This window comes from Marmota monax, unplaced genomic scaffold, assembly GCF_021218885.2.
Source record: "Marmota monax isolate L192 unplaced genomic scaffold, Marmota_monax_Labrador192_F-V1.1 WCK01_AAM20220418_F8-fsc00105, whole genome shotgun sequence".
Taxonomy (NCBI): Eukaryota; Metazoa; Chordata; class Mammalia; order Rodentia; family Sciuridae; genus Marmota; species Marmota monax.
Window position 1 is genome coordinate 2,972,535 of NW_026692947.1, and position 16,770 is coordinate 2,989,304.

General features: G+C 48.8%; 1 protein-coding gene across 1 annotated transcript in view; it reads right to left on the reverse strand.

The window, feature by feature from the left end:
• Plxna2 (plexin A2) overlaps positions 1–8,475 on the reverse strand; it is a 208,252-nt gene extending 199,777 nt beyond the window's left edge. Inside the window, exon 1 of the mRNA XM_046452125.1 lies at positions 7,791–8,475. The gene's annotated coding sequence lies outside the window, so the exon portion shown is untranslated. The remainder of the gene's footprint in view (positions 1–7,790) is intronic.
• Between the last annotated feature and the right edge of the window lie 8,295 nt (positions 8,476–16,770).

Below are 16,770 nucleotides of genomic sequence, written 5' to 3' on the forward strand. Positions count from 1 at the left end.
CGTGTGAAGGGAAGCACTTTGTTCCTATGTGTTAGGAGCCTGCTTTTGACACCAGGCTCTTCCTGACCATCTGTCGGTCTCCTCCTGGTAGGGCTCAAATCTCCTGTGTGAGCAGCCTGGGTGGCTTCCCGGCTCCACATGTAGTTCAGGTCTCTGAAACTCGGAAACCTGGTCCTTGGCACACTCAGTGGGACAGCAGACTAGAACTTTGTTCATTTCCTGATCAACCTCAGGGGGCACTGGCCTTAGGAAAGCACCGGTGAGGTGGAGTTGCATGTACTTGGAGTGGAGGGAGGTCTGGGCAGTTGGGGTGAGGGTGGGCGGTCAGCCTTCTGGGCAGGGAAACCTCCTCCTCTGTGAAGCTCAGAACATAGGATCTTCTCTCTCAGGTGTTTTTGTTTCTTCTTCAGGAAAAAAAAAAAAAAAAGGGGAGCCAGGGGAGCAGTCAGGGGAGGTGGGAGGTCAAAGGCCAACGTAATATTTACCCAGCCCAGCCGAGGCCTTTCGCTTTTATAAGGCAGGAAACCACTTCAAAGCGGCAACATCCCCTCTTGCCACTTCTATCTGCCTGCTGGTCCTCCTGCTTCTCCAAACAGGCAGGGCTTTCCACACACTCCTTCCTCTCCTCCTGAACCTTCCGTCCTCTCCGCCTTAGAGGCAGAAGCCCTCGGCCTGGCTTCCCGCTCAGAGAGGTTCACCAACTTGCCCATAGTCACAGGGCCATGGCAACACACAGGACATTCTGAACTGTCCCTGGAAGGCTCTTGTTCACTTTAAGAGTGGGATGTCTACACTGGGGACTGGTAGGAGGCATTGGAGTTGCAGTTCTTCATCTGAATCTCCACCGTCCCACCAAATCAGAAGCTGGGAATAAGGAGAACGAAGGCTCGAGAGGTACTGGAATCTAGAGACTGGAGTCTCTGGTTCTTCATATTGGGAATTGTGTCACAAACTGCTTCTCTTCAGAAAGATCATTCCACATACCCCATAATTCTTGAAAGTGTAGAACTGCAGAAGTTTCACAGGCCTCTTGAAACCTGGGCCTCCCCTGATTCTGTGCATTGCAGTGCAGGGGTCCTCATCCCAACACCCTCCCTGGGGTAGCTCCCGAAGCCTTGATTTGAGCACTCTGTGGTGCAGGGAGAGCACTCTGTCCCATTATGGGATTAGAGGATATTTTAAACATCAGTTGAAATCTGCCACCTTTTAACCTCCCTCCATTAGCTCTCCTCTGCCTTCTTCCTGGAAAGAAACTTTAAAAAAGAGGATGGGTCCTTCTCCAGGGAGCAAACACATGGCCGACACTCCCAAGGAGTGTCTTCCCCCACACAGCCAAGGTGTAGGGGTTGTATTAGTCAGGGTTCTCTAGAGGGGTAAAGTTTGAATTTTCCATATCAGGTCCTACCCTTTCAATAAACTTCTTCAGATAACAGTGGGTGAGTAACAGCAGGACTCCAGACACTGCCCTGTGAATAGGGATGAGTAATAACATTTCCTGGCCAACCACACTGGCATCCACACTGCCCGCTCCAGAGGCACCGGAAAGGGATGCAATTTACATAGAATGCAACATGAAAACTGTGGCAGCAGAGTGTGCACCTTGAAGATCTTGCTCTAGGATGTTGACCAAGAGAGAATAAATCCAGTGCTGTCAGTTTAAAATTCACAGAGGAGGATGAGGGGAAAAATGGGTTGGAGTAGTCCTGACAGGCTGGAATCTGGGAGGGCATTCGGTTGTCGCTCTTGACAGGAAACTTAAGTTCTCAGGCACCTCCCAGTCTCTCTCCTGAAAATCTACATTACTATGGACTCAGAGTAAAAGCTTTGAGGGGCTGTCTGCCTTCGCTCTCTCTGAAATTCCAGTCCCATGCTTCTTACTGTATTCTGCCTCTCACTAAGGGCAGTAGGGGTACTTGGCTTATGTGACACTCTCCTTTGTCCCCAGCATTCTGCGCATTTCTTGAACGGAAGAGCTTTGACTTTTTCATCCTTATGCTGATAGCTACTACATTCTTGGCACTACATACGGGATCGATCCCTATTTATTTAAACTCAAATGGATTCCAATTCCCGCTTTCTGTGTCTTTCTATTTGGTTCAGAGAAAGGGGCAAGACCACTGGTGTAGCCATTCAAATCAGCAGGCATAGTTGGATATGTGCCGTGCTTCTCCCTCACTTGTCCTTTGATCTCTCCATCCGCAAACAAGAAAATAAGGTTGTGTTTAAATACAAAACCCAGAAAGCCTGGGAGTCTCCATCCTCAGGGAGGATTGAGAAGTGCTGGGGCACCTCTAAACCTGCTATCCTCTTAAAGCTTCAGTGTGTGTGTATGTATGTGTGTGTGTGTGTGTGTGTGTGTGTGTGTGTGTTGGAGGGGTCACAGAGGGGAGAGAATCATTCACCAGCTATTCACTCTGAGCCCCAGGACCCCTCCTCCTCTTCTTTCTGAAAGACAGGTTGAACTTTCCAAGGGCAACTCCATTGCCTTTTATCTCTCATCCTGAAAGTAATTTTAGCCAAGGAAAAGCAGGATTAAACTTTCATAACATGATACATTTATCTTGTTTTTCTTCTTTCTTTTCTCCGCCCTCCCTTTCCTTCACTCTTGACCCTAGGTAAATTTGAGCCAAAGGGAAACCGAGATTAAATATCAGAGGATGGTATCAGATCTGAAGAGATGCTGTTCTCTGGCCCCCTGCCCATCCACAAACTTCAATATTTTCCCATTCCCTGTTAGACAGTTATTATCTCCTAGATGAGAGAAGCCTCTGGACTCTGTGCGCGCTCTCTCTCTCTCCTCAATATTGTCCTCTGCTGAAATGAAAGGGGGAATTTGAATTCAGAGAAAGACTCCCACGGAGAACATGAAGACAAAGATTAAATCAGTGATACAACGTTGACATGCGTTCAGTTCCTGAAAGGTCTTAAAAAAAAAAAAGTCTCCTCCAGAGCAGCCTTGCCACCACCTGAGATTGTTTCCAAAAAAAAGGGGCATTTGGGGATTCAGAGAAAGGAAGGCATGTGAAGGCATCTTGGGAATGGGCCAAAAACTACTCTTGCTGATAAAGACAGGCAAGAGCCTCCTGGCTAGGGTCAGCAACTTGTACTGCCTGCCACCTTGAGGATATGTCACCCGCTGCCCACCCCAGGCATCCAGTGGGCCAGGCCTCTCCAAGTCACTCACAGCCCCTCTTTCCCACACCCTGCAACCAGACAGAGGCCCAGAGGGCCCATAGCCACAGGACCTGACCAGTTGTGGTCTCTAACTAGTGGCAGCTGTGAGTTTCTAATTTATCTCATCCATTTTTTTTTCCTCTAAAAAAAAGCACAAAAGCCACTGTTTCAAGCCAAGCCTCGTTTTCAAGAGTCCCCTCTAGTGGAGATGACCTGCTACTTCGGCTTCCCTGTGAACCCAGAGCCTCCCCCGGCCTGGGTGGACTGAGAAGAGCTTCTCTTGCCCCTCTTGGCTGCCTCCCCGCCCCCAGGCCCCTGCTTGCTCCCTGGGTTGCAGCTTAGCTCTCTCCGCCCTGGCACACTGTCAGTTTCTCCTTCTTTATCTTCCCTTTCTGTCTCTCTGCCTCTTCACGTTTATCTGCGACCCTGTCTTCATCTTGACATCTGTCTTTCCACGTGTGCCTTCTTGCTTGCATCTTGATCTGCATCTTCTGTCCACATGCTGCTTTTCTCGCAAGTTCAGGAGGACAGGTCTGACTAGTGAGAGTGTTTCAGTAGGAGCCTCTGAGATCCAATGGTCCAACTTCAGAGGCCAAATCAGGACCCCTAAGCTGAAGCCAATGAGAAGCAGTCTGGAATTGAGCTTTCCTGCAGGTAAATAGAGCTTTGGCAAAAACTCCCTCCTCTACCCCCCTCCCCTGCCCTGCCCCGCTCCCAAGCAAACTTGGGCCTAATGGGTTTATCTATATTTTGGAAGCTGTCTATATCTGATCTCCTGCCTTGAGGTCTTATGTGAAACCAGATGGCTCCCTTTGATCAGCTCTCCCCACCACTCTGCCTCTTACCCAGTCTCTGACCTGCAGCCTGCCATGCAAACGTCAGGCAATGCTTGGGTGAAGGGACAGGTGGCAGGGGCTGGGAAGAGCAGTGATGCAGAGCAAGAGAGAGAGAAAAGGGTGGGTAAGGGCCAGAAACTGGCCCTCTGTAGTGGCGGTGAGCACCTGCTGGTCCTGTGGGTTTCCTAGAGATATCCTTTCACCCAAGTGGGAGATAAGGCCAGGACAGGGCAGGAGGTTAATGGTTAACCAAGTACAGGAGCAGGAAACTTCCACAGGGCTCAGGCCCAAGGCCTTTTCTTTAACTCCCTGTCTTCCCTTCCTCTTCTCTCTTACCATTCTTTCCCAGTAGGGACCCCGCTCCCCAACAAAGAACTTTCTCACCTCTATTTCTGCCCTCCAATTCCAGATGGATCAGTGTGGAACTAGATAAAGAGGTTCCATATGCCCAAATGCCAGGGAATGGGGCTGAGAGCCTGAGGGCTAAGCAGAGGAGAAGGGGAGTGACCCTTTCCTACCAGTCATCCCTCCTGGGTGCCTTGGGACCAGCTGTTTGACCCCTGGAAGAACTGCCTTTCTTTCTGTCTCCACAGGGCTCACCTTTAGAAATGACCAATAGGAGAGAGAGAGAGAAAAAAAAAAAGGACACCCACTTACCCCTCATTTACTTTAATCAGGCATGAAATCTTTGTAACTAAGTGAAAAAACTGTTTCCCATAAGGGAATCGGTTCCATTCATCATTGTTTGAACTGAGCATATGTGAAGGGGAGAAATAGAATATTCACATAGAATGAATTGATAACAGACTGCCCCGGGTGAGGGTGGTAGTGATGGGGTGGGGCGTGCACATGAGCTGTAAAACTCCAGCACCTCAAAGCTTGTTCCTAGCAGTTTCCCTATGGACAATCCTGAATTATTTCTAGTTAACAGACTGTAACACAATGCTCCAGTCTCTTTATGATCAGAATGGGGGGGTGGGGGCTTGGCTCAGCACTCCTTGCCTCTCCATTTGCCATGATGGACAGAAGTATATTGTGTCCCGTCTGTGTGTGCGGGGACAGCTGTGTGGCAATGCAGGAAGACAGCTGGAGGTGGGGGTTTGCAGGAGACAGGAATTGCCTCCCCCACAAACCCTATATGCTGGGGAGGCAATCATAGAGAACAAGGTAGGCCAGAAATTATTTAAAAATCCCAGATAGTGACAACTCCAGCACCAGAAATATTTCATAGTACCTGAATTGGTGACTTTAGGCTGCTGCCAGCTGCTGCCTTGTACATTTAGCCATGTCACTGGTTTCCCCTCCTGTTCCTGTGTTTTCTTGTAACATGCCCATGAAATAAAGATTAGCTGAATAATCAGAAGTATTTGTAAATGGGAAAGGGACCTAGTAGAGAAGGCTGTTCTTGCTGGGTTTTCTTTCTAACCTCATTTTGAGCACAGACTCCTGCAAAACAGATGGTGAACTTTTACATTCACCACATCTGCAGCTTTTGATGGTCAAGAGAGTTGGAGGATGAATGTTCCTTGGCACTCTGGAGACAGAGGGAGGAATTTAGGCCAGCTCTGACAGGGGTTTCACCAGTCTTGGAATAACACAGTTTTGGGTGATGGTTAGATGATATTATTTATTTGCTCTTTACCTAGACATAGGCTGAAAGGCCAACCAATCCTCCTTCTTGGCTCTAGACTGGGAGGTACCCCTCTGAGGATCATCCTGTGGTCCAGGAGACTTGTGGTCCCAGGAGCAGAGGAGACTTTCTGGTCTTTTACCACTATGGGTCCGACTGCTCCTCAGCAGCAACTGCACGTTGCTCAAGATGCCATTTCCATTTAACTACTTTGCAAGCCAGTTTGCCCCCAACCTAATACAATTTGCTGAAGAGAATGAGGGAGCATAGATGGTAGTCTGCATTGCTCTCCCTTTCTCAGCAGGTCCCTAAAGAGGATCAGTGATGGGAGAGGGTTGATGGCAGCGGGGGCAAATTCCGGGATTGGATAGGGGTGGGACTTGAAGGTGAGAGGCAGTGACGCCAGATGGAAATGGGGAGAGAAAAAACAACCTGGAAAGGGTACTCTGACAGATTCCGCTCTCTTTCCTTGGTTCCCTACCCTCTCTCCTTAACCTCCCACCTAGGAGAGATCAGAGGTAATTAGTTCAAATGGTGCTTTGTGAGGAGAGGGGGAAGTTAATGAATTCTTCTCTCTTCTTGCCTGGAGGTCAGAGGGGAGAGGACAGAGAGCAACTTCAGGAGCTTTCTGGGGTGACCGCACAGAAGCTGTGCATTTCAATTAGGAATAGCTGAATTCCTCCAGCCAGAGCTAGCTCTTGAGAGGATTGAGGACTCTGTTGCTCAGGTGAAGGCTCCAGAATTCAAAGCCAGCCCAGGGGAGAGTGAAGTTTCAAGGTCTGGGAAAGAAGCAGAGCAAGATAGGAGCCTGCTATTGTGTGGGATGTGGGAGGGCTGAACCTGACTCCTGTTCCAAAATCCAGCCCAGCCCGTCCCATATACTCATCTTGGTAAACCTGGTTCACTGCACTCATCAACAGGAAGGGATGGATATGCCCCAAATGTGGGTTTCTCCAGCGGATGGACCCCCCATGCCACTGTCTGGAGCTACTGTAGGCAGCTCCACTCCCTGAAATCATCCTGCCTTTAAGGCTCTTGCACACTCATGGCTGGTATGTCATGATTCCCTAGGATCTTGGATTTTACAGGAGACCTGATTATATATATTTCCATTGCCCATTTCACGGGGCTTTCATTTCTAGACCTGAAACTAACCTAGAATCCGAAATCTTTTACTTAGCTTCTTCTCTTCCATTATGTCTATTGGGATCTGACCTGAGTGAGCTATAGTGGGGTAGCTTCTCCTAGGGCAAGGGTCGTGCCAAACAGGTGGACATTTTTCCGGGGCCTAGAATGGCAGTTTCTGGTGACTCTCTGTTGGCCAACTAACCCATGAGTAACATTTACAGAGACTACCTGTGGGATAAACAAATGGGGCTAGAATTTTCTAAGATACCTTTATGACTAGTAGGGTGAGACATGACCAAGGGAAATATTCTCACACAGGTTGCCGGATTGCCACTGGGACCCTGGGCAAACTCCCACTTCAACCCCCAACACATCAAGTGTTGCTCCAACCAGAGGACTGGGTTCCAAGTAGGGCACTACACCACGGTGCTGATAGTGGTGGAGGGACGCGGAACACTTATCCTTATTCAGTGCCTTGGAATTGCTTTCAGAGCCTTCCGGAACCCGCGCAAATGATGCATTCCCTTTCCCCTGATCCCAAGTCCCCTGATCTGAAGGAACAGCTAGCGGCCACCAGGGACTCCAGCATCGGAGTGAACGCCCCCAAATCGATGGCTGGCCACAGTGGCCTTGGGCTGTCTTGTCGTGCTACCGAGGCCCTCTCTGGGCTCCAGCTCTCGGGACAGCCTCACCGCCCAGATGCTCCCCCAAGCCGCAGAGTGCCGGCAGGTGCGCGGTGGAGCGCGCAACAGAGCGCTGTTGCCGCCCGCAGCCAGTGCTGGGAAGCCGGTGGCCAGCCGTGAAGCCCGCGGTGGGAGGCAGCGGCCGCGAGTCCACCGGCACTCGGGCGCACGCCGCTTTCCGGCCAGCGAAAGTGACCGAGCCCGCTCGGGGACTCTCCCGCAGCAGCCGAGCCCGGGTGCTCGGGGTGGGACCCCAAAGAAGCGGGCGGGGGGGGAAACCGCGGCGGGTGTGCGCGCGTTTGGGGAGAGGGTGGAGGGCGCTGCCCAGCCGCCGCTTACCCAGCTCAGCGACGTCGGTCTGTCCTTCCGTCCCTGCTTGGTCCGCCTGGGCCGCCGGCTGCCGAGGGCGGCGCGTGCCCCTCTCCCTGCCCGCAGCTCGGAATCACAGAGACGGCCAAATCCACCAGGAGTCCAAATTCATTAAAATCCACGTCAAGCCACCAGCCACTTATCTGTATTCCTGAAGTGGCCCCTCGGTCTCCGGTCCGCGCGCCCCTCTGTCCTCCGTCGCCCCGCAGCAGCCCCGCCGGGCGCTATAGCCGGTTCGCGTGAGGCACCCAGAGGCGCCGAGGGGGCGTGTGGGGGTGGCTGGCGGTGTCTCTCCTGGGGAAGAAGCAGATCCCCGGCTGTCTTCAGATTTTTCCAGCGCGACTTTCCGGGCTCCTCTGACATCAGCAATCCCGGCGTTTCCTTCCCTTCTTGCTCCCCGGTTGGTTCACAGTCCCATTTCCTCCGGGAACCTGGCTTTCTAGATTATTTCGAGGTTTGCTCCGCTCGCTGGGGCGCTCGCGCTCCCTACCGCTCCTGGGCTCGCGGGGTCTCGCGCTGGATCGCTCGCCCTCTCGGCTGAAAAATTCCCAGCAACTGCGCTCCGCCGCCTCCCGCTCCAGTCTGGCGCGGAGGCTGCTCCGCCAGGCAGCTCTGGCTCCCGCGGCGGCGGCGGCGGCGGCAGCAGCGGCGGCGGCAGCAGAGCCCTCAGCGCCGGCCTCCCTATATTACCATGCAGCTCATTATCATAGAGGCCGTGCGTTAACCCTCTCCCTGCCGGCCAAGCTGCCCCGGCTGGGGCCGCGCCCGTCGCTGGCACCGCCCGCCGCAGACAGCCCCCTGCCCCCTCCCCCGCCCGCGCGGACTTCCTCCTCCGCAAGCTGTCAACAAAGGAGAATCAGATTGGGCATCGGGTGGCCGGCTCCGCTGTCGTCCCGCTCTCAGCTCAGCCCGGACCCACTAGCCACCTTAAGTAGCCAAGGGGGCAACGAAAATGCTGGCGGGGCCTGGGGATTCAGGTCGAGGCCTTGCAAGCCCGCTGACATAGCCCCGGGAGGTGGGGGCGGGAGGGGTCCAGGATACAGCCAGAGTGGGTGAGGGCAGTGGGGACCAGGGCTCCTCTTCCCTTAACATCACCTGTCACCATGAGCATCCTGCACACCTCCCTCTTCATCTTTGAGTAAGGAGTGAGGGCGCAGGAACCATCCTCTTTTGATGGGGAGACTGGGTCTCAGGATCTGTGGGAGCAAATTCTCTCTTCTCACGAATTTCGGAAAGCCAACAAGCTGTCAGATGAGGTTTGAAGTTGTTGTTAATTATTATTTTTACAACGAGAAGATGAGCTTTCTACTCATCTTTCTACTTGGAATCTCCAGCTTCCAGCTCTGTTAGGGATCCTGGGCGTCGGGCAAGTCCTGACTGGGATGGGGTCGATGGGAACTGGAGCAGAGCTTTCTTTAACCAGACCCAGGGAGGCTTCCTGGCAGGGGATTCAGAGAGGTGGCGGCTAAGAGGTTAAGAGAACTTATTTTAATATCCTAAGATGAGAGGTTTCTGGATTTCGGATGATCATACTTCGGTGCTCTCACGGTCGGCGGATCCTTGGCCATATAGTGTCAGTATCTCTGCAAGGTCAGGACATGGCTTTCCCACAGGGGACCTGCAAACTAGACCCCAGCGAGCTTGCAGGATCTGCGTAGTCCCTGCTCTAGATTGGAGCATCCAGAGTTTACTCAACATGTCCAAATAGTCTGATAACCTTCCTCTACTGCCCTCTCGTGGGCACTATCTTCAGTGGTATACATAGAAAAAAAATCACTCTTGAAATCTTAAAAGCAATTATGTGAAATTCTTAGCACTAAGGGCCTTTAGAAAGAAAAGGTAGGGAGAGAGGAGGAGGAGGAGGGAGGGAGGGAGGGAGGGAGGGAGGGAGAGAGAGAGAGAGAGAGAGAGAGAGAGAGAGAGAGAGAGAGAGAGAGAGAGAGAAAGAATATGAATTTGCTCTTAACAATCATCTCAAATGATCCTCCTTTGCCGAACTGGGAGAATTTAGGCTTTACTCCAGTTAGCTAATTCTTTAAAACTTTTAAAGAAGTTAGCTAATACTTCAAAAGTTTTCTAGAATAGTTAATTAATTTTAGTTTATGCCCTATAACTTGTATTGACTAATCCTGACTTTGTCATGTGGTGCCACATATAATCTAAGCTGTTTTCTCTGATTCTTACCTGTTCTTTTCTTTGAATTTCTTCAGCATGAATTGTTGGTAACAGTCCAGGAAATTATCATATTTTTCCTATATTATTTATTTCTCTCTGTAAGTGGATCTTGTCTCCCCATCCAGACAGTCTTGTTATCCTCTTATCTCTGAGTAGACAGAATTTAAACCACAATTTATTAAGGAAGATGATTTGAAGAATATGCTCAAAGATTCTGGAACATTTGCTCCATTTTTTTAATGCATGGAACATCAGTTTGGCCAACTATACCTAAGACTGTCAGCGATAGAGTTGGAAATATCTAACTGATAAAGCTCACAGCTAAAAATTAGGGCCCTCTGATTCTAAATCAAGTGCTGTATAACTTGGAGAAATTGAATATTTTTCCTATGTCTTGATTTAATCACATCTTGAGAAGATTATAATACAATTTAAATAATTTTCAGATACCACTCCCATACCCTGTGATCCAGAAATAAATTCTAGAATGAAGAGCAAGGAAGCATAAAATGATACAGAATCCTTCATTCACCATTCACCACATATTTCACCTCTGTGCTTGCCTCCCCCTTCCTTAATAAAGGGAGAGAAGGGGAGGAGGAAGAGAGAAAGAGAGCACAGTCAGGAGACTACTTTATAGGCAGGGTAACACAGTGCCACCCGGTTTCCACACTGCCATTGAACAGCATCTGAGATCTGTTCCTATGGGATTATGGGAGTTCCAGGCACTCCTTGGAGATTGCATAACCATGGCAAGACACTAACGTGATGCATTGGGAGGTTGAAGTACTCTTTACTTCTCTAGGTCTCAATTTGTCCAATCTGTACAATTTTGCCTTCATTCACCAGAGAACCGACAGAATTAAATATACATATGTATATACATACCTATATATAACAACAGTGTTTGAAATACTGATAGTATCTTTAAAATGAAAGACTTATTACTGTTAGTCCTATAGGCTAGAACAAATATGGATCTTATTAAATGTATAATTACAATATACTTAGGAATTAAAACAACAGCTCAAGTTTATGGTTGTATTTCAATAAAACATCCTCTGAAACAATGGCAATATATGTGAGTCTCTAGTTTCTAAACTAGAAAAAAGTCTCTAGTTATCTAGTTAAATAACTCCGTCTCTTTGCTCACGGGGTATTCATTCATTCAGTCATCCAAAAGTATTTGAGAGCAAGTTTACTATATTTCTTTCTTGTGTAGAAATCTATTTTGTGCATAATTACCTCTTCAGAACATTTAAAAAATTTTAATTGATACTTGTACATATTTATGTGGTGTGCTGTGATTAGTTTACTATATACCACATGGGATGACCAAACCAGGGTAATTAGCATATCATCATTCCCAACGTTTATCATTTCTTTGTGTGGAGAACATTCAGAGTACTTCCTTCTACCTACTTTGAAATACATAATAAATTACTGTTGATTATAGTCACCCTACTGCACTACAAAGCACTAGAACTTTCTGCTTCCAACTGTAACTTTTTATCTGATAACCAACTTCTCTTATCCTTTCATCACACTCTTCTTCCCAGTTTCTGAAATTACTACTCTACTCACTGCTTGTATGAAATCAACTTTTTTAGTTTCTTCACAGGAGTGAGATCATGCAATGTTTGTCTCTCTGTCCCTTGCTTATTTCATTTAACATAATTCCCTCCAGGCTCATACATGTTGTTGAAAAGGACAGAGAATTTCATTCTTTTAAATTTTTGAATATTGTTCCATTGTTGAGTACATATTTACATATATTTTTTAAAAAAGAACACCAGTAACCCAATAGACTACATACTCCCAGACTATGTCTTTTAGGGGACTCAGATTTTCTTGTATCTGTTTGGCCTGAGATTCTTTCTTATCTAGTTCAACTAATGTCAAACCCATAGCCCCTGGGGGCTAATGAGTCCTCTACTGGTGTCTGGTGGTTCACCCCCATTTCCATCAGGCGGGACAGCAATGGCTCAGCATGGTTGTGGGCATGTAGCAGGTGTTTAATAAATATGTATCAAATAAATGAATAAATGAATGAGAAAATATTTATTTATGCTAAATCCTCATCTTAAAAAATTATAGCACATTCCATATACTTCTCCCTGCCCCCCACCCGAACCCACACACCTGCTCTTGTCACAGTACTCTTGGAACCTCACCCTCAGAAAAGCCTTCGGTGGCTACTATATTGTTATCCCTGGCCCCAGGTCTCTTCTTTGCTTGTCAGGAGATGGGCGACTTAGGGAAGAAGATAAGAGAAGTGGGAGAGAACAGGGCACCAGCATTCTAGAACAGAGTTGTATTTTTTCCAGTGGGAAATGGCTTTGCTGTGAACACTGGCTAGCAGCAACGTCTGCGTTTCCCAGGCAGGACCAGGCCTCCTCAGGCCCTGGGAAGCAAGCCCTCAGGCTTGGGGAGCATAGGCCCAAATGGGCAACCAGCCCATCCCTGGGGGAAGTCCTCTCTGTCGTAGCAGCAGCTTCAGCCCCACAAATAGATGCCAGGACGGTAGCCCCTTGGATCACAGGAGGTATTTTTGGTCCTGGAAGCTGGCCACACTTTGGCAGTCTTTCAGCCTCTAGTCTGCTCCTTCTCGAGGTGGGGGTGGCAAGCCATCAGTGTTCAGAACGCATGGGAACGCTGCCTGCCAGTGTGCCCGCGCATACATTTAGGGTGCTGGGAGTGGGGTGGGGGCTGGGTTCAGGAGTTCTGCGCAGGGACCCCTGGTGGGAAGGGAGCTGGCTCCTGCTTGCCAGTGTCGGTGGGTAATCTTTGGTGGTTGCCGGGATTGCATCCGGCTCTTTAAACTGAGACCCCTTATGCCATCACCAACTTGACCTATCTCTCCGCTATGAGACGCGTCCCATGTTTCACTTCCCCGATTCCAGGTTTGTCACTTTGAGAGGCAGGAACATGCTCCCTTTGTGTGCATGTGTGTGTGGGGGGCTTTCTTCTCCCCAGGCTGTACCTTACCTTCACCCCACAGACACTGTCAGGCAGCCACAATGGCAGAAGCAGCAGCCTCCTCTACCCCCCACATTGTTAGGAACAAAGGCATCGGTCTGACAGGCCAGATTGGAGTGTGTGGGCCAAGTCCCATGAATGGAAACGAGAGTCGGCCCGGCTGCCAGAGTGGTGGGCCTCTGCCCTGGCAACGGGGCCTGGGGCCCAGGACACGGGAACAGGGCACCTGCCCCGGGATTCTCAGCACCATTTATAAAGATGTCACCCTCCTCTCTCCTCTTTTCACAAATCCCACTTTCTTGTGTAATTTAAACAGTAGCAAGCCTGTTAAGGCTCCAAACCAAACACGGTGGGATTTTACTCTTTTCTTACTAAACCTCCCACGAGCAGAGCTTATGTCCCTGTATACATTGCCCTCTTTCCCTAATCTCGCTCCCTTCCTACATCCAATGTTATTTCTCTGGCAGGAGAGTATCTTTTTCTCAAGTCCTGGGCAACTACAGCCCCAGCCCTACATCACAGGGCCCTGAGATATTTTGTAGAACTCTGCATTTGAAATGTGAGTGGTTAAATGGTAGAGAGCCAGAAGGGACTACTACATTTGAGGAATAGAAGGCACAGGTTAGGTGAAGGCCAAGGCTCAGGATGCTTTCCTGCTTCTACTGTGTGCCAGGCACTAAGACCTGAAAAAGGGTCTTGCTGTTTTATTTATTTATTTTGGAAAAGATTCCCCCAAAAGGAAACATTGCCCATTTGATCATGTACTCCTTGGTGAAATCTCTTGGTAGCTCAGTTTGCTCATCTAAAAAGTGGAAGTAATATCCATTTCCTTGAATATCTTATAAGGATTCACAGAAACACACAAAACACTTTCTGGGCTTTGTACACCAGACAACATTATAGGAATGAACAGTGATGTAGTCTTCAAATTGGGAAGTGCCATCCAAAAGACAAGCCTGCTTCCCATCTGCCACACCTGCACTTGATTCTTTTCTTTGGTTTTCCAGGGAAAACAGCTGGGCTCACCAAACTATCTCTTTGTGTATAGATGACTGCATTGTCCTCTCCCCTGCCACCTTCAGATCCCTTCTTTTCTCTCCCTCTTCCACGTGAAAATGCTGCAAAACAGAGATTCTGAGTAGTTACTTCCCCATATAGAATCACCAAGTATATCCATGCTGGAGTTGACCCTCATTACCAGACAGTGCGTGTACACACCCATGCCCTCCCAGGCAGGAAGAGAAGAGTGGTGTCGCTGAGAAGCCTTGGCAAACATGCCTGAATTTCACAGGAATTTGGATGATGCTGACTCTCATCAGCTGGGATGGAGTGGGAATATGCACTTTTGGGGTCCCTTCCTGCTCAGCAGCCCTCACCAACCAGGAGTCTCTGATGTGAAGTCACTGGCTTTGATATCCAGCATGGGTCAGATGACTGTTGCTTTTGGAACTTCCATGGGGCTGGGCCACCAGGACTATCTGAAGGCTTGGCGTCTGATTGACAGGCTGGATCTTCTGGGGCACAGACAAGTAAGACTGATAAAAAGAAATGAAATTGATGTCTTTGAGATTGGAAACTCTCAGAGCCGACAGGAGGTGATCATTTCTTCCAGGATTCTTCATTTAAAGCAATGCCTTCCACTCAGTCACTGATGATGGTCATAATGTAGTAAAATGATAAGTGTTAAAGTAGATTGAGTGTCCCCACGATGTCGATTAGTCATAGTTCTTTTAGGGAAATGCCTATATGATTCCTAGGCCTCCCCTATCTAATCCTATAAGCAAAGTATTACCAGCCCATTTTACAGATACAGAAACCGATGACTAGAGATTCAAGAGATGGCTCTACAAATAATGTGTGGGATGGTCATAATGTGAACCTGAGGTGTCTGACATGTGTTTTCTCAAGTTTTGTCCTTCTCTAAGAAGGAGGAGAAAGTGATGAACACGTACAAGGCCCAGGGCCTCAACCTTCTTTTTAGCATTCAACCAGCCATTGACCCTGAGCCCTGCAACAGGAGGGCTCCACCAGATTCATCCAGAGTCCAGAGAATCCTGGAGCTTCAATGCTACTGAGGGTCAGGAGTGTCCTTTTCTCTTACAAAGGAAAGCATGTTGTAATTGTTATCATGATTATTATAAACAATCAAACTAATGAGCTCAATTCTCCCCTATTTTATCGGGTGTGTGTGTTGAACCAGGAGAGTTGGCCCCGAGGAAAGAAGTTGCCAACACGTGTGAATCTCCACTAGCTTATGTCACCTCTGCCCTGTACAACACCACAGCCGAGGCCAAGCCTGCCTTTCAAAATAATGGAATAATTGGGTGCAACGTGTGGCGCCCCCACCCCTTAGAGACAGCGTGCCAGCTGGTCTTTGTGGGACTCCACGGGGAGCCTGGAGAGCAAAATGCCAATGTCTGCCTTCTCCTTGATTACATCTGTGCCCTACAAACCCCACCAGAATTGAACTCACAGCTCCTCCTAATTAGGGGAAAAAGAAAGACAGGAATGATAACAGAAGAATTTCTTCCTGCCTCTGACTACAAGCTCTTCTGGGACAAACTATTAAGCTCTCCCTCTCCCTCTGCCCCCCAGCCTCATCTTCTCCTTCCTGACTGATATCTAGAGTGCCTAACACTGTACCAGGCCCGCCCTGGAACCGGGGCCCCATGTGTGGTGAGAGTGGTGAACGGGAGCTAGATTTGAAAAGCTAGACTCTGCTCCAGGGGCCTGTCTCTGGTCTGCTGTGAGGCAGTGCAGAACAGTCGCCCAGGAGGAGTCTGGGAGGCCTCAAGCCAGACAGGTGTGTGTGTGTGGGGGGGGGAGGGGGGCTGGGCTAGGACCTGTGGGGGCAGGGGTGAGCCTTGCCCGACAGGAGGCTGGCGAAGAGTAAAGTCCATCGCCTCATGCAAAAATAAATAAACATCCTGCTTAAGTAAATCAAATACCCTGACATCCAGGTGCAAACCACAGTGCCTGTTGTAAATTTAGGACAGAGTGTGAATGACTAGAGTCTGAAAAGGAAAATCCAGAACGGTACAAGTTCATTGGCAGGCAGGAGTCAACTGTATCGCCACCGACATCATGAAACAATTAATAGCCACTTTAATATTGCTTTTCATAGTCTGAGTTTTGAATTCCTAGAAAGAAGGCGTGCCCTCCTAGTCAGTTGAAGATTAAGTTTATTATTGTTCCTTTTGTGAAATGCTCTCTTGCTGGAGGAATTCTGACTAGTAAGAGGGGCAAGAGAATGATCACCAAGAGAAATCCCATCACTATCCTTCTCTCTGGTTTTCCCCCTCTTTCTCTCTGGGACCACAGCACTGTTTTTCTGGAATGGCTTCTATTGACTGAAAATCAACACTGGGGAGAAAAGGAATGCTCTCTCTGTTTAGAAAATAGAGGTTGGAAAACCCCATCCTGGGAATCAGGAGACTGGGATTGGATTTCTGACCGTTCCACCCTAACTGGGTGACCTTGTACAAGTCATCTCCCCTTCTGGTCCTAAAAGACAGAAATCAGGCTTGATGCTGTCCCCTGTCCCACATACAGCTTTTAGCACAGCCACCTGATCATCACTCCGACTCTCTCCTTGGAGAACGCAGAGGGAATACCGAACACTCAAACCATCTTCTTTTAATGCCTAAGAAAGCTCAGTGCCTAAAAAATGGACTAGGAAGTGAGATCCAGGGACGGAGCTGAGAAATAGGCGAAAGCCTTTGAATTGTCTCAAGTTGGATGATTTCTCTCTCTGCTTGCTGTTGATAAACGCTCCTGTTCAGGGCTCTAGCGTTAT